Genomic DNA, 27,984 nt, shown 5'->3' with positions numbered 1-27,984 from the left:
TGTAATAAGGAGGTCAGCGAGCAGTAGCAGCAGCAACAGCAATGAAATCACAGCTCCTGGTAGTCCCAGCTACCAAACCCTCCCGAACTACACTAACCTGATTCCTGTTTAGCCCAGGATATGTAGGCAACCTTTGAAGCAAGGCGCGGTCAACTCTTTTAAAAAATGCTTCACACGGAATATGCGAACGGGCAAAAATCGCTCGTTTCCGCTCACTTATCTTTGCACGAAAACTCTTCGTGTTTCCGGGCAAAGAGGGGCAGCTGTGAGCACGTGATTTTTGCCCTAAGCAATAATTCCCAAAATTTCAAACAAAACAATTTCTTTAGTATTTTGTAATTTTTCGTGAATTTGGTGGCATTTTTTGGTAATTGTTGCATTTTTATTCGTGCATTTTAATTCATATGAAAATACAAAAATATGCATTTTTGCATTTAGGATTTAATTTCACAATTTTAGTATTAATTAGGTATTAATTAGTTTTAGAACAAAATTTAAAGAAAATTACAAAAAATAGTTTCTTTGCACTTTTAATTGTTAATTGTTGCACTTATCTTTAAATAAAGTTTTAAATAATTTTAGAAGTTAAATAGTTTAATTAGGTCTTTGTTTTGTTTTAGCATTTTATAAAATCAGAAAAAAATATGAAATACAAAAATGAAAGCAAAACAAAAATGAAAAAGGGGGACAATTAAAATAAAAGAAAGTGGGGCTTGATAAGAAGACCAAAATTGGGCCAAAATTGGCTTATCCCAAATTAAAAACCCCCCCAGATCCGCCTGTTAGCCCAAAACCCACACCATTAACCCGATCCAGGTCCGCCCCCCTAAACGACGTCGTTTAGTAACTTTCAATCAGGACCGTCGAGGTTTTTTAATCTAACGGTCCTGAAGCCTAGGTTACTAAGTATATATATGTCCAAACCCCACCCACCCCTTATTCGGTCATCTCTCTCACCCCCTATATACACCACCACTCCGCCTCCGTTCTCCGCCGTCAGCCGCCGGCCGGAAATCGTCTTCGCCGACGGCGATTGTCCAATCCACCTCAAATTTACACCGCTTACTCCCCGTAATCTCCTCTTTCCAAACCCCAAACCCCCATGTCTCAAATCCGCTCCCTTCTCCTCGAATCTTTGAATCTGTGGATGCCGCCTCCGCTGCCCACGGCGGCGAAGCTCCAAACCACTCCAAAAATACACCCCTTATTCCTCTCGTCTTCCTCTTTCCAACCCCCAAAACCGCTTCCCCCAAATCCTAGCCAAACTTTTCGAATCCTCAATCGAAAATCCGACCAAAACGGTAACTCATCCAAAGTCAGCCAAATTAGCACCAAATCATCCCCTCTCTTCCCTCATCCCAAATTTCCACTTGGTTTCCGTCGAATATCTCTGGAATTTGTCAAATCGTTAATCTAGGGTTTTTTGAAATCAAGTCTGTTTGGAGACTCAAATGCTCGATTGACTGTTAGCTAATGTTACATGTTTATTTCAGACGAAATAAACACGCGACATTAACTGAAAGCCAAATTCGAAGATAGTCAGTCGCATGCTCAAAATTAGTAAGTTTTTGTTCGATTCTGTTTGATTCTGTTCAATATGTGTTTATTCTTAGCTTTAGTTTAATTTGTTTGATTGGTTTAATCCTGTCTTGTTAATTTTAGGTATTAGTTTAATTTTTCGTTTTGAATCCGTCTTGATAAATGTTTGGTTTCAGTTTATGGTTCATTGTTATAGTCCTTAATCCTTTATTATCCGTCTTAGTCGATTCTGTTTAGGCATTGTTGATTTTAATTTTTGTTTTAATGTTTGATTTGTTAATTCTAGTTAGTCTAGTTTAGTTTAATCTAGTTTAATCAGTAATTATCATCGGTAATGCCTTAATTCAGTGTTTGGTATTAATTAGCTGTTAGGTTTAGTTTAGTTTGGTTTGGTTATAGCTGATTTGGGCTCATTAAGACTAACTATGGTCAAAGCTTTAAATAAGATAAAAGTTTGTTTAGGTTAGTAATTTTAAGAGGGTTTAGGGGTAGTTTAGGCATTGAAAAGGGTAGTTTAATCAGATTTGGTAATTGTTGAAATGAAGTAAGGATATAATAGGAATTGTAATGGGTATAGACCCTTCTAGAGTGGGCTTTAGTATAGATTTCAATAAAATAGGTGTAGTTACTTGTGTAACAAGTCAGAAAATAAAGTGTAAAAATAGAATTAAAATAGGGACTAATGGGTAAAGTGAAAATCTGAAATTGGACCCTAAGTTCACCTATAAATAGGCATTCATTTGCCTTGTAGAGGAAGTTTTTTTTTCAGCCTCTAAATTCCCCCCCCCCCCCCAAAAGTGTATTCTTCAACTTTCAGATCTAGCTTTTGAAATTCAAACCTTCAAAAAATCCAAAAAATAGAAAATCCAGGAGAAAAAGCCAAAAATTACTGTTTCATTAAAGACCTTAGCTTAATTTCCATTTTTAGGAGTGAATTACATCTTCTAGCTTAGTTTCTGTCAGCTGAAGTTTCAAAGGTTCATTAGAGTTGATTTCAAGTGGGTTTTTGAGTTAATTGAGTCAATTTTGGATCAAATTGAGTGTTGTGTTGCTGTGCTATGATGCTGGGTTATTGCTGAAGAAATTTTGATTCAAAATCATCCTTGTTGCTGCTGTAATTTCACTGCTATTGTGTTATTGCTCAAAGCTGACCTCAATTTTCCTTCTCCTTTTGATAAATTCCAGGTACACGATTTCAATTATGATCTGATGTAATTGAAGGAGAAAGGCTATAAAGTATTCATTATTCTGCTTCTGGAAATCACATCATGTTGGATCTAATGTGTCAACAATTAATTAGATATTAGACATGCTTGTTTATGTGCAATTTTGCCTTGTATTCACCATTATATTGTTGAATATCATTTGACTGTTAGTTCTGCTCGTGGACTGTGAATAGCATTTTTAAAACCACTTAGACTGTTATCATTTGAACTTGAAGGCTGTAGTATTGCATCATTTGTAGTATGGTTCATTATAGGGAATGCTTATCTGATGTTGTAGTTATTAGCACAAAGTAAAAATTGATAAAAGTTTTTAGTAGTTAATTATTATTAGACTGTGATTGTAAATTCAATGGTCAAATCTAGTAAATTAATTTTTAGAATGTCCAAATTTGTAAGTTGAGAGTATTAGTTATAAACAGGTATTCCAATAGGCTATTTCACATGATGAATGGGATTGGTTGTTAATTAAAATTCCCAGTAACAATTGAACAAAACAATTAGAGTATAGGGGGGCTTGATCTTAGGCTAGCAACTGGACTGTCTGCGTGAGCTTAGGTTGCAGACACACCCGTGGGGATTCGATCATCCATCCCTTCAAATGTGGCCTGATTTAATCTGTTTGCTTTGGGCCACCCCTAGGCCCAATTTGGAGTTATTAGAAATACGGTCTAGTGTGTGTGTACTTGTTGCTGAAATTCTGGAGAGCATTTTTTTATAATATTTGCCTTGAGTATCATTTTTCCTTTGTTTAAATTGTTGAAAACTATCAAAAGTCATTAAAATTACATAGGTATATGGAAATTAATTGGCAAACATAAAATTGGATTTTGAATCAGGTAGCGGGTTCAAGCTAAAAGGGTTTTCCCTTTTGTTTGAATTCGGACTTGAATTCGAGGCCCGAATTTATATTTGTGAATTAATTGGCCTTTTAGAGACAAATAATAAAATAGAAAATTTTAGTTTGCTTTAGGTTGACCTTCTAATAATAAAAAGGAGACGTGCCTCGCCGAATAAAACTACAAATTGCGGGGCCCTCAATAAATGCTATATAAAATATTTAGAATTCAGGGCGTGCCATTAAGCGAATTTCCATGGCCTCCCGCAAAGATAATAAACGCGTAGTTGCTTTAGGCGCGTATTTTAATAATATTACCTTCCTAAATGTGGGTGCACATTTATGTGACCCAAATCCAAATCTCAACGAAGTTGAAATGTGTTGACAATCATGGGTGCACTGGTGCGACGTGGTTCGAGACGCGTTTTCACGACGTTGCAATTCTTATTAAAAATAACAATAAAAGCGGTTTACTAATAAAAGGCACATAAGTTAGGACATGTTCTGAAATCAGATAAAATCAATTACAACAGTTGAGCGACCGTGCTAGAACCACGGAATCCGGGAATGCCTAACACCTTCTCCCGGGTTAACAGAATTCCTTACTCGGATTTCTGGTTCGCGAACTGTTAATAGAGTCATAATTTCCTCGGTTCGGGATCCAACCGGTGACTTGGGACACCATAAATCTCCCAAGTGGCGACTCTGAATTTTAATAACAAATCCCGTTCCGATTGTCCTTTAAGTGGAAAAGCTCCTTACGCCCTCGCGGGTGTAGCGAAAAAGGAGGTGTGACAGTAGCAGCCATGGATATGGTAAAATAAGAAAAGGAAGATGAAGACTTGGGCCAAAGCTTTGAGTTGAAATGGTAAAAGAACTGGCGCAAGGAAGAAGGGCTCTATAAAAGGGATAGTTACTTAAATGCAGTGAATCCTCAGATAAGAAGAAAGCAAATACATATATAGGGCAAGTGACGACTATTCGCCTATTCTGAAGGACAATTAAGTCTAACCATGTGAGTGCCACTTTTGGGGAAGCGTACCGGTGGGACCACCCCGGTCACTTCGCAACCGTGCTATGAATAACGCCGTCATACAGTGTTCTAGGGGTCAAGACTCCCGTATCAATCTAGCCTCGAGATGGTTCCCGATCTCGAGGATATCTGCCACTACAAAATGGGACCTGAAAGAACTAACAGTCTTGCCTCGAGATGGTGCCCGATCTCGAGGATCTCGGTTACTTTGAGTATGGGCTTTAAAAGAGCCGACATCAAAATTCAACAGACTAGCTTTACATGAGCACTGAAAAATAAATTTGAAGACTTATAACGAAAGGATCTCTTTGCATTCTCAAAATATTCATTTACAGAATGTTCCTTTACAAAACTCCCCCGAGGAGCCCATACACAAAAGGAAGAAAAGAAGGAGCATAAAGGACGACGTGAGACTATTCCTCACCCTCGCTACCATTTGAATCACTTCCAGAGTCCTCATTTGAAGTAGTTGAAGGCGCTGACCTTTCCTCCAAGGTTCTGGCTTTCTCGATCTCAACAGAGAGATCGACACCTTCGGTGCTTGCTTTCTCGAAAGCCAACCTCCGAGCTTGCAGACGAGCATAAGCAACGGCCCGAGCCAACTTATGTTCGACCTTCTCAGATATCTCTCTAGCTTGAGCATTTGTAGTGGCAGCATCTGTCTTGTATGAGGATATCTTCATCGGTTCCTGCCTTGGCTGCAGATAATGCAATGATCTCCTTCTGAGCACTTCGAAGAAGATCCTGGGTTGAGGCCAACTCTCCCCGAAAAATATCTCTCTCCAAGGTCACAATCTCATTTTGCCTCTTCAGCTCGAGGATCTCCGTGTCCTTGGCTACAACCTCTTCCCGAAGTTGCCCCACCAGGGCATCCTTTTGCCCAATCTGCAAAGGCAAATCAAGATAGTAATCATCAAGTTATAAGAATGAAAATGATAAACACAAGAATGTCGTGTACTTGCTCGGCGAAGCTAGTCCGTTCCTGGTGCACCCCGTCCAGACTTGCCCGAAGCTCACCTAACTCCTCTTCCTTTCGGGCGGAGGAAGCCTCCGACTTATTTAGCTCAGAGGTGAGCTTCTCCAGTTCCTTCTCACGGCATGAAAGCTCGTCATGGAGCTTAGAAAAGGCATGGTCATACAACTTCTTGACCTATGACAAAAGCAGAAAAGTTGAGAAGACAAGGGAAAAACTTGAAGCGCAAACGGTATGTCGAGAATATTACCTGTTGTTGAAGCTTCTCGGCCTCCTCGAGAGCGACGGGGGCGTCGAGGTCTGTATCCACGTCAATGCCATCGAAGTAGTCTTCGAGCATATCTTCCCTTCCATGAGAGGCCCTCACGTCGGCGGTATCCGGGTCCTGTGCATCCCTAATTTCCCTCGGCAAAAACGAAGGGCCAAAATTAAAGCCACACAGGGCATTAATTTCCCTAAGGGTCTCATCTTGACCCCGAGAAGCTTCGGGTTCAGGCCCTCCGGAATAGCCAGCCGAGGGATCATCAGTACGGACTGTACCATGTCCGACTTGAAACTCGGGGACTGTGCTCGAACCCTCCTCGAGGGTCTCCTCATCACGAGTTTGCTCCTCATCAGCCATCCCCGACTCGGCGACCTTGCACCCAACAGCCTGTGGAGCGTCGACACCCCATCTCGCCCTTTGTACCAAAGGGCGATCATCATCATCGTCATCTTCGTCTTCAGTGCAGGGACTTGCCACAGTAGCCGAAGTCGAGACCTTGGCGTCGGCTCGAGGCCTGCGAACTTTAGGTTTCTCTGATTTGGGAGACTCGATCGATGCCTCCTTCTTCCTCTTCTTACCCTTGCTGGGTTTCGAGGTCCCTTCTTCTCCATGGGGAGACGGTCTCATCGACACACCTTCCCCGAGGCCTACGCAAGCACAATGTATCAAACTCACTATCGCAAAAGATACTCATAAGGAACCTGGTAAAGATGGCAATAAGAAGCATACCGTGGTTCTTGGCCTGCCACCGCGTCTTGGCCAAATCACGCCAAACATGCTTTCTGTTAGGGAAAGCGGAGTCCAATTGTCTGATCCATCCCGAAAGGTTCTAAATCACGCCAGGATACCAAGCGGTGGCTGCATAATCAAAAGAAGATCATTTTTCATAAGGAGAAGAAGGGTCAATAAAACGTGCTCGAGGCAGGGGCACTTACGTTTCATATTCCATTCTTCAGGAAATGGCTTCCTATTAGCCGGGATGATGTCCGAGGTCCTCACTCTGACAAACCGTCTCATCCACCCTCGGTCCTTGTCCTCATCAATGCTCGAAAAGAATGTTTTGCGGATCGAGGATAAAGCTTGATTAAACCTCAAAAAGATGGGGGCTATATAATCTAACCAAGTGATTGAGTGTGAAGGTCATACCCTCGACCCGGTTGGAAAAATATCGGAGCATGTAAACGATCCTCCAGAAAGAAGGATAGATCTGACCGAGTGACACTCGGTACTCATGAGAAAAGTCGAGAATCACCGGATCTATCGATGGGGAAGAAGGATCTGAAGAATCTACGAGACCTAGAGTAAAGGGGTATGTATATACACTAAGGAAGCCAACTTTGTGGTCTACTATGCTTTCCTCAGGATTGGGAATCTCTACTAGCACTGCCTCCCCCCATCGGCAGTCTTTCTTCACTTTGTTCGTATCGGTCACCACGCTGATGTATCGAGATACGTGCTCACATTGGCTCGGTGTAGAAGGGGGATTTTTGATGGAAAAATCAGAGATTGTATCGAATTGGCCGGGAGTACATTGCTCGACAGTTGGGGGTACTTTTGGTTTTCCCCTGGACGGGCGAGACGAAGAAGTGGTGCCCTCTTTCTGAGGTACCGTTCTAGAGGTTCTAGCCATAGCTATAAAGAAGGTTTCTAAGTAAGCGGATGAAGAGGCAAGCACAGAAGGAAGATGAATGCAGAGGATGGTGAACTTAGCCCTGGAAACTTGAAGATATTGTAAAAGTATGAATGATAAACGGTTAAGGTATTTATAGAAGCCATTTGGGCTACGTTTGAGAAGCACAAGAGTCGAACCAATGATGGTTCGTGGGCTTCTCGATAGTCGTGTTGACAACGACCCCTGCGCAGTTTTGAGTCATGGCATTTAATGCTCTGATGGGCTGATGTCATGATGGTAGTATCGAGGAGGTACGAATTCAAGACCGCTTCTTATCATTTTCATTCTAAGAAACGCGGGGACTATCTGTATACGGCTAAAATCGGAGAGTCCAATTTTATGATCATTATGGCACTTCGTAAGACCATCTCCAGAGGGCTCGAGGAGCAGCTCGAGGTTCGACCTCGAGGGTTCTCAATGTTCAACCTCGGGGCAGTACAAATCAGTGGCTATGATGGACAAACGGGAAGTTCCCAAGGCACGTGGTTAAAGCTGACCAATTCTATTAGGCTAGTACGAGCTCGTACTGTGGCATTAAATGGTTGTACCAGCCGCGTATCTTTGTAATAAATGCATCTGTGCTATGTTGGGATTCCTCCTCATGTATAAAGGGATCCTTGTCACTTTGTAAAAAGGATATTCAATACAAGAACAAGAACATTCTCTGCTCTCTAACTTAAACATATTCTCCCTTGATTTTATAACTTATATTTATTACATTACTTACATTTATTGCGTTTCATTGATTGTTCTTCATTTATTACTCATCATTGATCATAAAGAGCCTTCACCAAAGCTCTTTGAACTATTAGTCCTCCATTGATCGTCTCCAGTCAAGCTCACTAACTCAACCTCGAGGCCTAGCTTAGGCCAGCTCGAGACCCCGATCCCCCCGATCCGCGATCGTTTGGTTTGAATAACAACACTTACCCTTACTCTTACTTTGCTTTCCTAGTCCACACTTAGCATCTATTGCCTAACAACTAGAATAAAAATAAATCGAGTATTTTTAGAACCACAAAATCAATCTAATTGTAATTACCAATTTCAAGGTAAACATATACCTAATTGCCTTGCTTGGTTGATTTACAGGAATTATAAATGCGTTCTTGTTAGTTCTAACTCCATAGACATCTAGGTATTAGTTTATCTTGAATAGGCGAGTAAGAACTCGACAGATTCTTATGAGCAATATTAACCATGTCAACCAATAAACTAGATAAATTAGTTAGTCAATTCAATATAAGAATACAATAGGATTGTAAGATAGCCCATAACCCTGGATCGTTTTCATTACATTGATAAGATAAAAAGCTGCTATTCCTTTGTTCAGAGTTCATTATTTGTTTACTTTTTATTTTAATTTGTTTAGAATCAAGTACTTCTTGCTTTAATTATTGTTTAGATAGTTAGGATAGTCTAATTTAGTTAATAGTTAATCATAAGTCCTCGTGGGTTCGACATTCGACTTTTAGCCACTTTATTACTTGACGACCACGTATACTTGCGTGTGCGTTTGCCCGCAACAAGTTTTTGGTGTCGTTGCCGGGGACTTAGAAATTAGCTATTTTTCTAAATTAAACTTTTACTTTTATTTTTTCAAGTTTTCTTGTTTTTTGTATATATTTTTATTTTTATAAATATTCAACTTTTCTGTTAGTGTTTTTTCTAGTTCTCTCAACATGACATCTAGGGATGAAGTAACCGGGTGTAAGGTTATTGATGAAGAGGCTTGTTTGACGGAAGACTTTAAGGGCCCATCTTTTTGGTCTTGTCATGCCCTGAACTCTGGGAAGTCTGGATATGAATATTGGGACGGATATTCTCGATTGAGCGAATATACGGAACGACATTGTCTTTTAACAATGTTGGTTAATGATTGGTCGAAGGAGAGAGTTGATCTTGCACAAGAAATTGACAGGTTTAGCTTGGTTTTGCACAACTTGGATACATATTTGGGTGCAAAGGTTGATGCATTCAACGCCCAACAATTTAATAATGAGTTGTGTGAAGCTGAAAAAAATCTTCTAGACCAAATTGAGGAGCTAAAACGAGAATACCAATCATTAGATCATGTTTTTCTTGAGGATACCAATGTTGTGAAAAGTGCTCTAGAGTCATATGAGGGAATAAATAACATTACTTTTGGAGACTTGAGTGTGTATATATGGGGATGTAAATAGTAGTACAATTCATGAGTCAGCGCGCATTAGACCTCGTTCCAATCATTTTTTCACAGTGTGTTTAGATAGTAAGATAGTAATTCAGCAATCTGAGCCTAAGGCGGAGTCAAAGGGTGAGGATGAGAGTGCTTAATATTCTTGAATTTGTTGTGACAAAAAGCAAAAATTACATTCCTCATCTAAAGGTCGAAAAGTGTCGAGTGAAAAATTTATTACTTGGCCTGGTTATCTTTGTAGCCCCACCAAAGGAGCATAGCCACAGACTGGATGCCCTGTTAGGGGTACAATTCATAAGTTTGAGATGGAGGCAAAAAGTGGTTCACGTCGTGCCGCGACGTTAAATTAGGCGCTTGTTGGGAGGCAACCCAACTTTACTGCTTTCTTTCAATTTTGTTTATTTTTCAATTATTTTTGTAGTGTCTGTTTTTATTTTGTAGGATTATATGCATAGGAAGAAAAGCCATTGGAAGTGTGAAAAAGTAAGCTAGATGATTGGAACTAGTGTGAGGTACCCGCACAAAGTACTATCCTTGGGAGAAGTCTGAGTACCCCGTGAGCTACTATTGTTTCGGCCTTTGGTCTTTCAGGGAGTTTCTTGTTCTCCCTTGTTATTTTTTCTTTATTTGTGCATTGAGGACACTGCACTCTTTTAAGTGTGGGGTGGAAGATTCTCTGTGGTTTATATAGTATTATATTAGTATATTGTTAGTTTTTTTGTTTTATATTTATTTTTTTAAATATTTTTATTGCTAGCTAGCTTCTTATTTTAATTGCATAGTTAGTAGAATTAATGGTGAAGTATAGTAGTAGTAATTTTCGTAGCTTAATTCAAAAAAAAAAAATTGGACTTTTCCCGACGATGGATCTCCTAGACAGTTTTCTTGAGGGATTATCGTCTAACAAAAAATACAAAAAATAAATAAATAGAAAAACATGCCTTTTAGTTTGTTTAGGTAGTTATAATACCATGTGGTTTTTCTTTGTGCATCAGTTTTTTTTCCATGGGATGTAGTTTGAACCGGGTAGTTTTTTTACTTTTAGAGTAGATTAGGAATTTGGGGAATAAAAGGAGGAAGAATGATGAACCTAGGCGACCTTGACTTGTTTGATAGTAGCATATTTAGGCTTTGGCATGTGTAGTATCTTCCCTGTGATTTAAAATTATTGATGATGCCTTGCTTAATTACACAACATGTTATTGACGCCTATGTCTCGTTTTCTTAACTTGTGTTCACTTTGTTCTTAATGCTTAATATCTCGTGGCTCTGTGAATACTAGAATTTGTTGAGAGTCGGAATGGGACCATCCTTAGTGAGTTATGTGCCATGTGTGGTAAGGTTTTTATGCAGTCCATGTATTGTACTTCTGTCTAGAACTTGCCCGGTATGTGAGTTGAAGCGAAATTTGTGATGCTCGATTTGAAAAATAATTTTAGGATTTATTTGATCTTTTTGAGCATAATTGTTTAACACCAATAAAATTTATCCTTAGTTAACGCTTTTGAGCCTATAGACTTTTATTTGGAACCCACATTACAAGCCTATGCCCTTTTTGTTCTTAATTGATATTGTTTTGATCCTTTTACCTCTTAAAGCACTTTAATTGTAAAATGAGCGCTAAAAGAAGTAAGAAGGGACAAAGTGTGGGGTGGCTTTTGAGTGTGTCACGACCCAAAATCAATCGTCGTGATGGCGCCTATCGTGGAACTGGTCCAGCCTCAACTCAACAACCCAACACCAACAATAATAAGTTTGAAAACATTAACGGAAGCATTTAACATTAAAGAAAAACTGTTTGAAACATAAAAAATCCCAAATTGATACAATCCAACCCAAAACCAGGGTGTCACTGAGTACATGAGCGTCTAGATAAGAAAATACAGTCTACTACAGTGTCTAAAGATATAAACTGAAAGTAGGACAAAGATAAAGAAGGAGAGTCAAGGCCCACGAACGCCATGCGCTACTTCGATAATCTCCAAACTCTGGAACCTCGATCAGCAACCGCCGCTACGACCGGTATCGCCTGGATCTGCACACGAAGTGCAGGGGGTAACGTGAGTACACCAACTCAGTAAGTAACAAGTTCGAACTTTGGACTGAAAGGTAGTGACGAACTCAACCTCAACAGGTATAACTGAAATAAATGTGCAAAAACGTAGGCATGCTTTCAAGTCAAATATACAGTTCAAAACAATAAAGGAAATACAGATTGAACAATGTAAGGTATACAACTCAGCCATCTCTTCATGCCAATGCACAGACAGTATGAAATGCACCATGTGTTCTCAATCTCAAGTGCTCAACCACTTAGTACTGTATATGGCCGTCCAGCCCAGTAGAAATCCATCCCGGAACATATACAACGCTGACAATAAGTCACCCAGTACCGAGGGAAAAGGGAAATCCAACCCTGTGGAGAAATCCATCTCCGGGTATCAAGTACTTCGGACAAATCCATGTCCAGGGAAATCCATCCCTCAATAATATCGTCCGCGCTCACTGGGGGTGTGTTACAGACTCCGGAGGGGCTTCTGCAGCCCAAGTGCTATCATAATCATCAATATACCGCTTCGGCGTGCAACCCGATCCTATAACTATCACTCATAACCAAGCTCTCAGCCTCACTCAATCATCAACCTCTCCATTCTCACCCACCGGCTCACAATGTCATGAAAACAAATCCGGAACAATGATATAATGAATCAATAAATAACTGAAACTGAGATATGATAAAAAAATGCATGAACATGACCGAGTACGAAATATTAATGAAAGTAGTGAGATGACAGCAAGAAACGACCACTGGTCCCAACAATTCTGGCATAAAGCCTAAACAAGATATCTAGCATGATTAACAGCTCAATTACTTTATCACATGATGAAAACATGGATACCAACAGGATGGAGTCACTAACGGTGCCATGAAGTCACCAGGCCACAAGTCTCGCGGTGCACGCCCGCCCGTCACTTGGCATGTTCGTCACCTCAATACTAATCACATAACACATAGTTTGGGGTTTTGAACCTCAGAACCAAGTTTGGAAGACGTACTTACCTCAAACCAAGAAAAATCCTACTCTGCGATGCCTTTGCCTTTCAAATTGGCCTCCAAACATCCCAAATCTAGCCACAAGCAATACAATACGATCAATATAGGCTTAAGGAACCAATTCCACAAGAAAAATACCAAATTATAGTCAACATCCGAAATCGGCCCAAACCCGGGCCCCGGGCCCACGTCATGAAATCCGACAAAAGTCACAAAACCCGAAAGCCCACTCACGAGTCTAACCATACCAAATTCACTAAAATCCAACAACAAAATCTCCTTCAAAACCTCAAAATTCCATCTCAAGAACTCTTCCACCTTTTCCCCAATTTTTCACCCCAAATCACAATTTAGATGATAAAAATCAAGATATAATCATGGAATTTAACCAAAACCAAGTGAGAAACACATACCCCAATCAACTCCGCAAAAATCCCTTCAAGAATCGCCCAAATCTGTGATCTCTACCTCAAAATACAAAAAATGAGCTCAAACCTTCGATTTTGAATTTAACACTATTTTCCCAGATTTCCTTCTTCGCGAACGCGACTGTCCTCTCATGTTCGAGCAGACCAACTTGACTGCCTCTCCGCTTTACTCTTTGCGAATGCGAAATATGCCTCGCAAACGCGATGCTTTACCAGCTCAGACCTTCGCGAACGCGACCACCACCTCGCGAAAGCGTAGAACAAGGACCTGGGATCCCCAACTGCCTCACTCCTCTTCGCGAACGCGACCTTGCTCCCGTGTTTGCGATGCACACATAGAATACACCTTCGCATTCGCGTCCTCCCCTTCGCGAATGCTAAGAACAAAATCTCACCACTGAGAAAACAGTCTTCGCGAACACGAAAGAGGAAACCAGAAGAATGCAGCAGCAGATATCAGCAATCTCACCCAGGCAAAAAATAATCCGTTAACCACCCAAAACTCACCTGAGGCCCTCGGGACCTCAACCAAACATACCAACACGTCCTATAACATCATAAAAACTTGGTCGAACCTTCAAATCACCTTCAACAACACCAAAAACACGAATTACATACGGATTCAAGCCTAATGTACTTAGAAATTTCCAAATTCCACAAACGATGCCAAAACTTACCAAACCACGTCCGAATGACCTCAAATTTTGCACACAAGTCAGAAATAACACCACAAACCTACTCCAACTTCCGGAAATCCAATCCAACCTCGATATCAAAATTTCCGCTGCCAACCAAAATCGCCAAAATTCTAACTTTCGCCTATTCAAGCCTAATTCTACCACGGACCTCCAAATCACATTACAGATACGCCCCTAAGTCCAAATGACCTAACAGAGCTAACAGAACCATAAAAAACCAAATCCAAGGTCATTTACACATAAGTCAACATCCGGTCAACATTTCCAACTTAAGCTTTCAAATTAGAGAGTATGTGTCTCAATTCACTCCGAAACCACTGTGAACCCGAACAGACTAAACCTGTATATCATAATATAGCTAAGGAACACAAAAGATGCAAGAAATGGGGGGAAACGAGGTTATAACTCTCGAAACGACCGGCCAGGTCGTTACATCCTCCACCTCTTAAACTAACGTTCATCTTCGAACGGGTCTAGAAACATACGTGGAGCCTCAAATAGGTGTGGGTATATGCTCCACATCTTCCGCTTGGTCTCCCAAGTAGCCTCTTCCATGGGTTCACCTCTCCACTGCACCTTCACTGAACCTATATTCTTTGACCTCAACTTTCGAACCTGACGCCCCAAAATAGCCACCGGCTACACATCATAAGTCAAATCACCATCCAACTGAACCATGCTGAAATCCAAAACATGAGATGGATCTCCGATATACTTCCGAAGCATAGAGACATGAAATAATGGATGCACACTCGATAAGCTAAGTGGCAAAGCAAGCTCATAGGCCACCTCTCTAATCCTCTGAAGCACTTCAAACGACCCAATAAACCGAGGGCTCAACTTTCCCTTCTTTCCAAATCTCATAACACCCTTCATAGGTGAAAACTTCAGTAAGACCTTCTCCCCAACCATGTAGGACACATCACAGACCTTTCTGTCAGCATAAGTCTTCTGTCTCGACTGCGCCGTGCGAAGCCGTTCCTGAATAAATTTCACCTTGTCCAATGCATCCTGAACCAAGTTTGTACCCAAAAGCCTCGCCTCACCCTGCTCAAACCAACCCATTGGAGATCTACACCACCTCCCATATAAAGCCTTATATGGAGCCATCTGAATACTCGACTGATAGCTGTTGTTTGTAAGCAAACTCTGCAAGTGGCAGAAACTGGTCCTATGAACCCCCAAAATCAATAACACAAGCGCGTAGCATGTCCTCCAATATCTGAATAGTGCGTTCGGACTGTCCGTCTATCTGAGGGTGAAGTGCTGTGCTCAACTCAACCTGAGTGCCCAATCCTCACTACACAGCCCTCCAAAACTGCGATGTAAACTGTGTGTCTCTGTCTGAAATGATGTAAATCGGCACCCCATGAAGGCAAACAATCTCTCTGATGTAAATCTCAGCCAACTGCTCTGAAGAATAGGTAGTACTCTTAAAAATGAAGTGTGCGGACTTGGTCAGCTGATCCACAATCACCCAAATAGCGTCAAACTTCCTAGAAGTCCGTGGGAGCCTAACTATGAAATCCATGATGATCCGCTCCCACTTCCACTTTGGAATCTCTATCTTCTGAAGCAATCCACCCGATCGCTGATGCTCATATTTCACCTGCTGACAGTTGAGACACCGAGCTACAAACCCAACTATATCTTTCTTCATCCTTCTCCACCAATAGTGCTGTCTAAAATCCTAATACATCTTCGCGGCACCCGAGTGGATGGAATACCGCGAACTGTGGGTCTCCTCAAGAATCAACTCCCATAGCCTATCCACATTGGGCACACATATCTGGCCCTGCATCCTCAATACCCCATCATCACCAATAGTCACATCTCTGGCATCACCGTGCTGAACCTTGTCCTTGAGGAAAACCAAATGAGGATCATCATAATGGCGCTCTCTGATGAGATCGAATAAGGAAGACCGAGAAACCACACAAGCTAGGACCCGACTAGGCTTCGAAATATCCAATCATACAAACCGATTGGCCAAGGCCTGAACATCAATTGCAAGGGGTCTCTCACCAACAAGAAGGAATGCGAGACTACCCATACTTACTGCCGTTCTACTCAAGGCATCGACCACCGCATTGGCCTTTCTCGGATGGTACAAAATGGTAATATCATAGTCCTTTAGCAGCTCCAACCATCTCCGCTGCCTCAAATTGAGATCCTTCTGCTTGAACAAGTGCCGGAGGCTATGATGATTAGCAAACGCCTCACAAGACACACCATAGCGATAATGCCTCCAAATCTTCAGCACGTGAACAATGGCAGCCAATTCTAAATCATGAACAGGGTAGTTTTTCTCATGGGGCTTCAGCTGGCGCGAAGCATATGCAATCACTCTACCCTCCTACATCAAAACATACCCAATGAAGACCCGAGAAGCATCACAATATACTGTATAAGAACCAGAAGCTGATGGTAGAACTAACACTAGAGTTGAGGTCAAGGCAGTCTTGAGCTTCTGAAAGCTCGCCTCACACTCATCCGACTACTTGAAAGGAGCACCCTTTTGGGTGAATTTTGGTCAAGGGAGATGCAATAGACGAGAAATGCTAAACGAACCGACGGTAGTAGCCAGCCAAACCAAGAAAGCTTCGAATCTGAGGATGGTCTAGGCCAACTCTGAACCACCTCTATCTTTTTTGGATCAACCTGAATACCCTCGCTGGGCACCATGTGTCCCAAGAACTCCACTGAACTGAGCCAAAACTCACACTTAGAGAACTTGGCATAAAGCTTCTCCTCCCCCAAATGCTCAGCGTGCTCCTCCTGGCTATGAGAGTACACCAGGATATTATCAATGAATACAATAACGAACGAGTCGAGATAAGGCCGAAACACGCTGTTCATCAAATGCATGAACGTTGCTGGGGCATTGGTCAACCCAAAAGACATCACGAGGAACTCATAATGACCATATTGGGTCCTAAAAGCTGTCTTAAGAATGTCTGAGTCCCTAATCTTCAACTGGTGATAACCTGACCTCAAATCAATCTTGGAGAACACCCTCGCTCCCTGAAGCTGGTCAAATAAATCATTAATACGAGGCAAGGGATACTTGTTCTTGATTGTGACTTTGTTCAATTGCCTGTAATCAATACACATTCTCATGGTGCCATCCTTCTTCTTCAAAAATAGAACTGGTGCACCCCAAGGTGACACACTAGACCGAATAAATGCCTTATCAAGGAGTTCCTAAAGTTGCTCCTTCAATTCCTTTAACTCCGTCGGTGCCATACGATACGGTGGAATAGAAATGGACTGAGTGCCCGGCACCAAATCAATACCGAAGTCAATATCCCTGTTCGGCGGCATGCACGGTAGGTCTGTAGGAAACACATTCGGAAAATCTCTCACCATCGGAACTGAATCAATAGTAGGAGTCTCTACACTAACACCCCTCACAAAGGCCAAATAAGAAAGACAACCCTTCCCAACCATCCGCTGGGCCTTCAAGAATGAAATCACTCTACTGGGGACATAATCCAACGAACCTCGCCACTCAATCCGCAGCAATCCCGGCATAGCCAACGTCACCGTCTTAGCGTGATAGTCCAGAATAGCATGACACAGAGACAACCAATCCATGCCTAATATCACATTAAGGTCAACTATACTAAGCAGCAAAAGATCAACTCTAGTCTCTGATCCCCCAATAGTCACTACACACGACCGGTATACACAATCCACAATAATAGTATCACCCAACGGCATAGATACACCGCCAGATGAAACTAAAGACTCACGGGGCATGTCCAGATAATGAGCAAAATACGACGACACATATGAATAGGTGGAACAAGGGTCAAATAATACAGAAGCATCTTGATGACATACAGAGATAATACCTGTGCTCACTGTGTCTAAAGCAATGGCATCTGGTCTGGCAGGGAGTGCATAGAAACAGGTCTAGCCGCCACCTGATCAGCCTCCCCCTTTAAGGCGACCCCTAGCTGACTGACCTCCACCCCGAGCTAAGAGGGCGGGTGGTGAAGTAACTGGTGCTAAAGTCGAAGGCTGACTCCTCTATTGAGATGAACCTCCCATAAGGTGGGGACAGTACCACTTGATATGACCCAAATCTCCACACTCAAAGCAACCTCTACCGGCCACTGGCGGTGGGGACTGAAGGGAGCCCCGAGCATCGGGATACCCGCTAGAAGGCTCCGACATAGATGAACCCTGAGCTGATGGTGCATGAGACAAACTCTAAGCTGGAAAGGAACTGAGAGATGAGTGGCCCTGCTGAGAACCATGGCCAGATGCTGCACTATGGTGAACTGGGCGGGCCGTCCGAGCATGCTTGTAAGGATGACTTCCGCCGTGGTGAAACTGACCCCAGAAGGAACACCACCAAAGCTACCTGAATCATGAGACCTCTTAGCATCCCTCTCAACCCGCTCCTGACTTCGAACCGACTCTATCTCCTGAGCAATGTCAACAACTTCCTCAAAAGTAGCACTAGACATCCTCTCTCTAGTCATAAGTATCCACAGATGGTATGTAAGGCCATCAAAGAACCTCTTGATCCTCTCCCTGTCCGCGGAAACCAACCAAATATCATGAGGGACAACTTAAAAAAACTCATCTCGTACTCCATCACTGTCATACCATCCCGATGCAACTGCTCGAACTGTCTACGTAGCTCTTCTCTGCGAGACCGTGACACATACTTCTCCAAGAAGAGAACAGAAACTCCTGCCATGTAAGCGGCGCTGCACCAACCGGCCTACGCCTCTCATAAGCCTCCCACCAAGTGAAGGCAGCTCTAGTAAACTAAAAAGTAGTGAACGAGACCCTACTAGTCTCCAGAATACCTGCTATATGGAGAATCCTATGACACTTGTAAGAAACCCCGGTCATCCTTGTCCTCTGTACCGCTAAAAGTCAGAGGCTGGAGCCTTCCAAACCTCTCCAATCTATGCTGCTCATCATCAGGCATGACTGGAACCACATAGTCATGAGCAGGTGCAACCGGCTGGCTGGTGGTGCCCCCGGTGTCTGGAGTCCTTGTACCACCTGCTCTGGTGTATGGGCGGCAGGTGTCTGAGTACCTCCCCCGGCCTGGGAAGTGGCTGCTGCAGTAGAAACAGAGACCGCCTGAGCAAGGGTGGTGCACACGGTCAGAATCTGAGCTAATGCCTCCTAAAGACCTGGGATCACGAAGGGTACAGTTGGTGCATGAGCTGGTCCCGTTGGTGCATCCACAAATGGGACTTGATCCTGAACTAGGGCAACTGGTGGATCTGCAGGTGTTGCCCTAGCTGCTGTGCGGGCTACACCTCTGCCCCTACCACGACCTCTACCGCGACCTCGGCCTCTCACGGCCCTGACTGTTGGCACTGGTAGTTGTCCGTCCTGCTTAGTAGCACGTGTCCTCACCATCTGTGAGAGAATAGAATAACAGAAGTTTAGTTACCAGCATCAACAGATTCGCACGATAAGAATCCAAGAATGTGAAGTTTCCTAAGAGTTCTGCATCCCCCTGAAGATAAGTACAGATGTCTCTATACCGATCCGCGAGACTCTACTACACCCGCTCATGACTCGTGAGTCCTATGAAACCTAGGTTTGATACCAACTTGTCACGACCCAAAATCAACTGTTGTGATGGCGTATCGTCGAACTAGGCCAGCCTCAACTCAACTACCCAACACCAAGAACAATAAGTTTGAAAACATTAACTGAGTCATTTAACATTAAAGAAAAACTATTTGAAACATAAGAAAATCTCAAAGTTATACAATCCAACCCAAAACTATGGTGTCGCCGAGTACATGAGCGTCTAGACCAGAAAATACATCTAGTACAGTGTCTAAAGATATAAATTGAAAGTACGACAAAGATAAAGAAGAAGAAAGGCCTGCGAACGCCATGCAGCTACCTCGATAATCTCCAAACTCTGGAACCTCGATCAGCAACCGTCGCTACGTCCGACATCGCCTAGATCGCACATAAGGTGCAGGGGGTAACGTGAGTACACTAACTCCTTAAGTAACAAGTCCAAACTTTGGACTGAAAGGTGGTGACGAACTCAACCTCAACAGGTATAACTGAAATAAATGTGCATAAACGTAGGCATGCTTTCAAGTCAAATATACAGTTCAAAACATTAAAGGAAATACAAATCTGAACAGTGTAAGGTATAAAACTCAGCTATCTCTACATGCAATTGCACAGACTGTATGATATGCACCATGTGTTCTCACTCTCAAGTGCTCAACCACTCGGTACTGTATATGGCCGTCCGGCCCAGGGAAATCCATCCCGGAACATATACAACGCTGACAATAAGTCACCCAGTACCGAGGAAAAAGGGCAATCCAACCCTGTGGAGAAATCCATCTCCAGGTATCAACTACTTCAGACAAATCCATGTCCAGGGAAATCCATCCCTCAATAATATCATCCACGCTCACTGGGGGTGTGTTATAGACTCCGAAGGGGCTCCTGCAGCCCAAGCGCTATCATAATCATCAATATACCGTTACGGCGTGCAGCCCGATCCCATAACCGTCACTCATAACCAGGCTCCCGGCCTCACTCAGTCATCAACCTCTCTAGTCTCACCAACGAGCTCACAATGTCATCAATACAAACCTGAAACATTGATATGATGAATCAATAAACAATTGAGACCGAAACTCACCCGAGGCCCTCGGGACCTCAACCAAACATACCAACACGTCCCATAGAGTTTGAGATTTTATTCTATCTATGTAATGAAATTCCTGATTTTTTAAAAGTTAAAACGGATAATTAAATTGGAGCTTCATGTGTTGTCTTGCCTAACTGCATCGGCCCGTGCCATCATAGTCTATTATGGGATTTCAATCGTACACATCCCCACCCCCTTCCTTTCTTTTCCCCTCGCCCAATATGCCCCCTTTCTTCTTTTTCTTCATCTTCTTCTTTCTTCTTCTTTTTCATTGATTGATTAAAGTTCCTTTACTGAAAAAATGAAGGACCCATTCTCCATAAAGTACTTCAAATAAACCAACATTCTGGCTGCTCAAATACCACATCATATGCTAAACCTACCACCCTATCACTCCTTCCCAACTAAAACTATATGAACTATCACCCAAAAAAGACCATCATGAGGAATCAAAATAGAGAGCCATTTTCTTAATGAAGATCTTCAATGAGAAAAATTAAAATGGGTATCATCGTTTATTTCTTTGAGAGAGGTTTTTGAGATGAAGAAAAAGAAAAAAAAAATTTAATGGTGGTGGAGTGTTGGGTTTGTGGACTGGTGATGGATTGGTAGAGTTTGACTGTGAAGAAGAAGAGAAAAAACAAAAGAAGAAATTAAAATTTTGATAAATTGGAAAAACTCCACAATTTACATATGTTAAATAATAAATGGATAAGTGTGTGACGTATCATTTAGTTCATTGTGATTTAGAAATACGCTCAGTCAAAGGTATATATTAATGTGCAAATACTTGAGTTAATGTGTTGTTTAACCGTAAAATGGTACAGTTGAATTTGTTATGAGGATTATAAACACGCGAACTGAAAAACGATAAATAAACAAGATTAAAAGTAAGACTTAGAGATTAAGATTGAAGGAAACGATAAGCCTGGCTCCGAGAACAACGTCACTGGGGACATAAATGAGAGCAATATAAAAGAGTAAATAAAGTTGTTTAATTGAGAGTGAAAGTAGAGTACAACATAAGTTTTGCCAAGAATTTCATGTGCTTACAATAACTGTTGATCCTACTATTTATAACTATACCTAGGGAAACAGGATCCTAGGATCAAGCCCCTCTTAAATGATAATAAAGGAGCCGTTGATGAATATGCAATGTGAGGCCATGAATGTAAATATTCTCTGCAATGGCTACCCATTACTTGACTCCGCCTTTTACCTGTCTTCAATTCCATGTGGCATGCTATCATTCAGACAGTTATTACGAACAAATTTTACCCTATACAGACAATCCCCCTACTTTCTAGTGGCATATTTTTGTGTCACCCAAAAAGTTGGTGAAGATTCCTGTCTTGGCAAGAAATCTTTTGAACCATCTCTGTCGCTTGAAAGGACGCACGTCTTCTCGCATTTAATATCCCGAACATATGTTGCCCCACGATTCAACAATATTTTTGCCGGTTCTCAAGGTAATCATTGCCATGTTTTTTGTCGTCTATATCTTTACTTATACTCATCATTTTACCTCTTTCACTTCCAAGATTTTCATAAGTTTATCATCTTCTCTGCACTCAAGCTTTTCCTACTTAGAAAAACTTTCATCTTCTCTAACTTTCTCTAAGATTTTACTGCCCTTCCATTACCATGTCTTTTTATACTGAATCTCCTAGAAACTCTGGTCTTCTCTTTGGTGGAGGTTCAAAGAGAAACAAAGACAAAGACGTCATTAATGCTGATCCTCCACAGCAAGCACCATTATACCCTAACACCTGCATATTGTCAATGATTTCCAAGAGAAGTTCCCTTCTGCCTCCCCACAGATTTGGGCCATTAGCAGGTATCCTTCCTCTATTCGCCCTTTTAGTATTCCTGCTTTGAAGGAGGACTGCAATTTCCCAGACCTTAACATCCTTGCTCCGAATTTCATAGGACGGGTTACCTTCACCAAGGAAGGTTTTACGTATGTCTATATGTACTCCTTCACCTTGGGTCCATTTTTCTTGAGCGGAGGACTCGACCCCACAATTTTGGAGTTCTACCACCGGTACCAGGTCTGCTTGGCACATGTAGGACCGTCTATATGGCAAATGGTAGCTTGACTACGCCAGTTGTGCATGAAGATTGGGAAACACTAACCTTGACACACATGATGAATCTCTACTCCCCCAAAATCTTCTGAGGGGGAGTAATAAATTTTAGCAAGCGTGGCCATCACACCCTTCTCACCAGCGTGGATGATGACAGTGATCATGGATGGATGGATCGATTTGTCATCATCGCTACCAGGGATATCATCCCGACCACTCCATCTTTTCTTGAATCATGGAATCGTTCTCGTAAGTTTGTAATTTCTTCACTTCTTTACTTCATAAAAAGACCAGTTTCCGTCATTGTTGATATCTTTGGTTACATTGTTATAGCTACCCGATGGACACCACCGTAGGTTCAAGGCCTGGACCAGTGGGTTTAGAAGATTCTGGATATTACTACGCCAGAAACCCGTCGTTGGAAGGAAATGGCTACCATGTATGGGTGGAAGGCCAAGAACCATGATAAACTGAGCCCATTTTTGTTTCATCTTTGTATGAACACAAGTAACATTTGCTAACTCCATTTTTTTCTTGATTCAGGACTACCGTAGGGCTCTGTTACCTACCCCGAGGTGGATATTTTGGTTGACCCCACGTAGGCCGCGAAGGTGATACAAAGTGCCCTTCCTCGAAGAAGCGCCCTCGGATCAGCTCGCGGTGGTGGTGCTTCCTCTTAGAGTCCCCAGCCAGAAAACATGCAATCAAAAAGGCATCATTCTTCCTCGGCTGGGGATAAAAATAAGAAAATAAAGAAGGTCGTGACCGAGCCGATCATGGTCACTGTGGTAACTGAAGATGAATGGGGAATCTAGTGATGGTGATGCTTCCCTTAAAAGGAGAAAACGATCTTCATCAGCTCAACCGGAGGCTCAGCCGGGGGAGCTTTACACCCCAACCGTAGAAGAGGTCCAAGCGCTATGGGGAGTGATGGATTTGGTAGATAATGACAATTCCTGCTGTCTTGTCCGCGTTGCTGTTTCTAGTCCAAAGAACTCGGATCCCGAGCCTCTTTTGCCTTTGGGCACTAAGTAACCAATAATCAGCGTTGCTCCTGTTGCAGCTGCTTCTCAACCTACGACGCCAAAAACTTCGCACCCCTCTACACCAGTTGTACCTTCGCGACCAGCATCTTCTGCATATCCTCCACCGGCAACAGACGCTCGAGAGGAGGGTGCTTCTCCTCCCGAGTCTCCTGACCACAGAAATTTGGGGCACAATTATTCACCCCTTCTCCAGATCCTCGAGGGAGGAGGAGTGCCACTTTTTCGGTTTCGATGGGGTGCCATCTACTGTCCAGGCCAGTGGAGCTTTCCAACTACCTGAAGCCACTGGCTTCAGAGAAGGATAAGAAGAAACTACACTCCCTTTCGGGGGTGCCTATTGAATAATGCAATCCATAATGCATCATCAGTATCATACTTGCTCTCTTATTGCTTGTTTTCTACTTATCTATTGTAACAGGGTTTTTAACCTCGATATACTTTTTACAGGCCAACTTACTTTCTTCCAAATGCCTTCAGAGATTTATTATTGATTAAGAAGGACTTATCTCCGAACGGGATCAACTGTTGGCCGAAAGGAATCAAATTACTGTGCGCCTCTCGGTATTTGCAGCTGAGGTAGGTAAGCTTGAGGCCCAGTTGCAGCAAAGTGAGCAATAAGTGATGGATCATAGGCAAGAAGCGACCCAGTTACATGCACAACTCCAAGATGCAAAGGCTAAGTGGGCTGAGCTTCAAGATGTTGTGCTTGCTGCCGCCGAGCGCGAGCCTGCCTCCATTGAATAAGTGAATAACTTGGAGGCAGCCTTGAGCTCCAAAATTGAGGAGGCTAATGCCACTGAGGAGAAGAGGGCTAGGATGGAGGAGAGATTCAAGAAGATCATGGAGCAAAATCAGTTTCACTTTTCTACAATCCGTGATCTTGATTCTAGCCTCAACGCAATGTGATCTGAAAGGGATGGCCATTAGGCCGAGGTTGACAAGCTTAAGGCAAAGATCCAACACCAAGGGTCGAATTTGAAAAGGCATATTCCATGTACCATATAAGGAGAAAAACCTTGGAGGAGGCCAAAGCGGGCATCATTGATATTGAGATTGCATCGCCAAGGCCCGAGCACTGGAGTTAACCGCTTGAGAATGTCTCCCTGCCCAGCCTGACGCAACTGACTCTTCGAGCACCAGTTCCGAGTATTCGAGAACCGAGGATGAAATTGAAAATAATGATGATGAAGACCCAAGTCTTGAACTGGCGGCTGATCCGCCCACTTCCTCCGGGGGGCATAGATGCCTCTCTCCCTCGTGGCGATGATGTTTAGATTTTTCCTTTTGTTTTTTTGTACTTTTATAACTATGCTAAACTCTTCATCGAGATTGGCACTTTTGATAAATAAATAAAAATTTTGCTTAAGTGTTGTGCAAGACACATTTTCTTTGCATTGAATTAGTTAAAGCTTCGGGTACATTATCATCAGATAGCTTCTGATTCCCAGCATAAATTCTTCTGGAATCAACCCTTTACTATGAGGGTTTCATAAGAGAGGGCCCTCTTATGTTTACGGTGCTCTTGAAGAGGACGTCTCCTATTCATTCTGACACAAGCATTTGAAGATTTTTGTTAACTTTCAAATGATCAAATAAACTCATCATTTGGACAAGAAGAAAGATAAAAATAAAAGGACATTATTTTGTTACTTCTATCTTTAATAGTACATAAGCATTCGTTTGGTAGGAAAATAAAAGAAACTGCCAATACATGTGGCTAACTTGTACAACTTGTTTCTACGGGGTAGGCCATGCAGTCCCCGGTCCCGATGAGACATTATTGTTCCCGATTCTCGAAGTCCCCTATTTTCATGATATTCTTGCTGCCGTATCTACTACTATTCTCCCTAGTGTTTGAATGTGAAGTATATGAATTAAAACACTGAAAGTCTTGGTTCATTGGTGGAAACAACTCGTGAACGGTTGAACAACCTTTGGTTCGATGACAAGTTTTGTTTCCCATTAGGAACTTTCCATCGAGTCAAAGACTATTTAACTATCCCATAGTGGTTTATAATCTCAGTGCCTTTTCATTTAAAGGTCTTAACTTTGCCGATGGAACTCCCTTTGTAGTATGCTTTCCGTTGCTACCTTATTAAAAATATTGCCAGAAAACCCGATTAGGACAAAAACTAGTCGAAGGGAAAAAGAGCTCAGTACATACTTTCAGTATAGATAAGATCCATCAGCAGTAATACCTTTTGAGGTGAGTCATGTTCCAATTGCTGAGCAATTTGGCTCTATCTTGATTTTCCAGCACGACCCTTTGTCGGTGAAAGTTGAAACCCGATAGGGGCCTTCCCACGCTTGACCCAGCTTCTTAGCGTTGATTTCTTGAGCATTCTGAGTCACCTTTCTCAAAATCAAGTCTCCTACTTTGAAGTAATGGAGATTGGCCCTACGATTATAGTACCTCTCCATCCTTTTCTCTTGAGCCTCCATCCTCAGCTATGCCAAGTCCCTGCGTTCATCGAGCAAATCCAGTTTTACCAGCAATGCTTCATTATTTGCTTCTTCGTTTGTTTGGGAAAACCGTAAGGTTGGTTTCCCTACTTCCACCGAGATCAAACCTTCCGCACCGTATATGAGAGAGAAAGGTCTCTCTCTCGTACTCGATTTTTCTGTTGCCCAGTACACTTATAGCACGACCGGTAACTCTTCGGGGCACTTGCTTTTAGCAGCTTCTAACCTCTTTTTGAGGTTTTGGTTAATCACCTTATTGGTTGACTCTGCCTGTCCATTAGCGCTCGGACAGTATGGTAAGGATGTAATCCTTTTGATTTTCAAGTCTTCAATAAATTTGTTGACTTTAGAGCCTATGATCTGTGGTCCGTTGAGGCAGGCAATTTCCTTCGGTATTCCGAATCGGCAGATTATGTGTTCCTATAGGAAGTCGATCACTTTGTGCTCACCAATCTTTTGGTAAAGACTTGCTTCAACCCATTTAGTGAAGTAACCGGTCAAAATTAAAAGGAATCTTACCTTTCTGGGACCCAGCGGCAGTAGACCAACTATATCCATCCCCCATTTCATGAATGGCCTTGGGGACAGTACCGAACGCAAGAGTTCCGCTGGTTGGTACACCAACGGTGCATAGAGCTTGCACTTGTTGCATTTCTGAACGAACGCCTTTGCGTCTTGTTCCATCTGGTGCCAATAATATCCCACCCTAACTAACTTTAGTACCAATGAATCTGCACCGGAGTGGTTTATGCAAATTCCTTCATGGACTTCTCTCATCATGTAGTCTACCTCCAAGGCTCCTAGACATCGGGCTAACGGGCCTTGGTACATCTCCTATATAATTGTCCATCTATGAGGCAGTAACGAGCCGCTTTTGTTCGTAGTGCCCGAAATGTCTTTGGGTCTTCGGGTAACTTGCCATGCTGAAGTATTCGATGACCTTATTCCTCCAGTCCTAGACTAGGTTGGTTGTATTCACTTCACAATAGCCGTCCACATCTAGTACCGAATGCAAAAGTTGAATGACGGTACCGGAGTTGGACCTTTCATCTCTGTAGACGATCCCAAATTAGCCAATGTATCCGCTTTTACGTTCTCTTCTCTCAGGAAGTGTATAATCAACCATTCTCTGAATTATGCAAGCAATGCCTGAACTTTATTCACATGCTGCTGCATGTGTTCCTCCTTTGTGTCGAAAATATCGTAGACTTTCTTTACTACCAGTTAGGAATCACATTTGATCTGTATGACCTCGAAACCAAGTCCTCGGGCCAGTTCAGAACCTGCAACCAAAGCCTCATAATCGGCTTCATTGTTAGTTAACGTAACCATTCTAATGGTCTGCCTTAGGGTTTCCCCTGAGGGCGTGATTAGAATCACCCCCAGCTCGGACTCTTCCACAATGGAAGCTCCATTCGTTAACAAGGTCCAAACTCCTAATGACATTTCTGACACCAGAACCGCTTTGTTAGCAGCCAGGGGCATTAACCCGGGACTGAAATCGGCTACAAAGTCGGTCAAAACATGTGATTTGATTGCAGTACTAGGCTTGTATTCAATATCAAACTCACTAATTTGGACTGACCATTTGGCCAGCCGTCTTGACAACTAAGGCTTGTGAAGAACATCTGCAAGGGGAAGGTTGTCACAACGGCTATCGGGTGGCACTGAAGATAAGGCGTAAGCTTTCGAGAGGCGACTACGAGAGGTAGGGCCAGCTTTTTGAGGTGTGGATAACGATTTTCCACTCCCGACAAAATTTTGCTAACATAATAGACAGAGAATTGCATACCTTCATCCTCTCGGACTAGAACAACA

The sequence above is a fragment of the Nicotiana attenuata genome, unplaced genomic scaffold (genome assembly GCF_001879085.1).
Source record: "Nicotiana attenuata strain UT unplaced genomic scaffold, NIATTr2, whole genome shotgun sequence".
In the NCBI taxonomy this organism is placed as follows: domain Eukaryota; kingdom Viridiplantae; phylum Streptophyta; class Magnoliopsida; order Solanales; family Solanaceae; genus Nicotiana; species Nicotiana attenuata.
Note: the sequence above shows the minus strand (reverse complement) of the source record.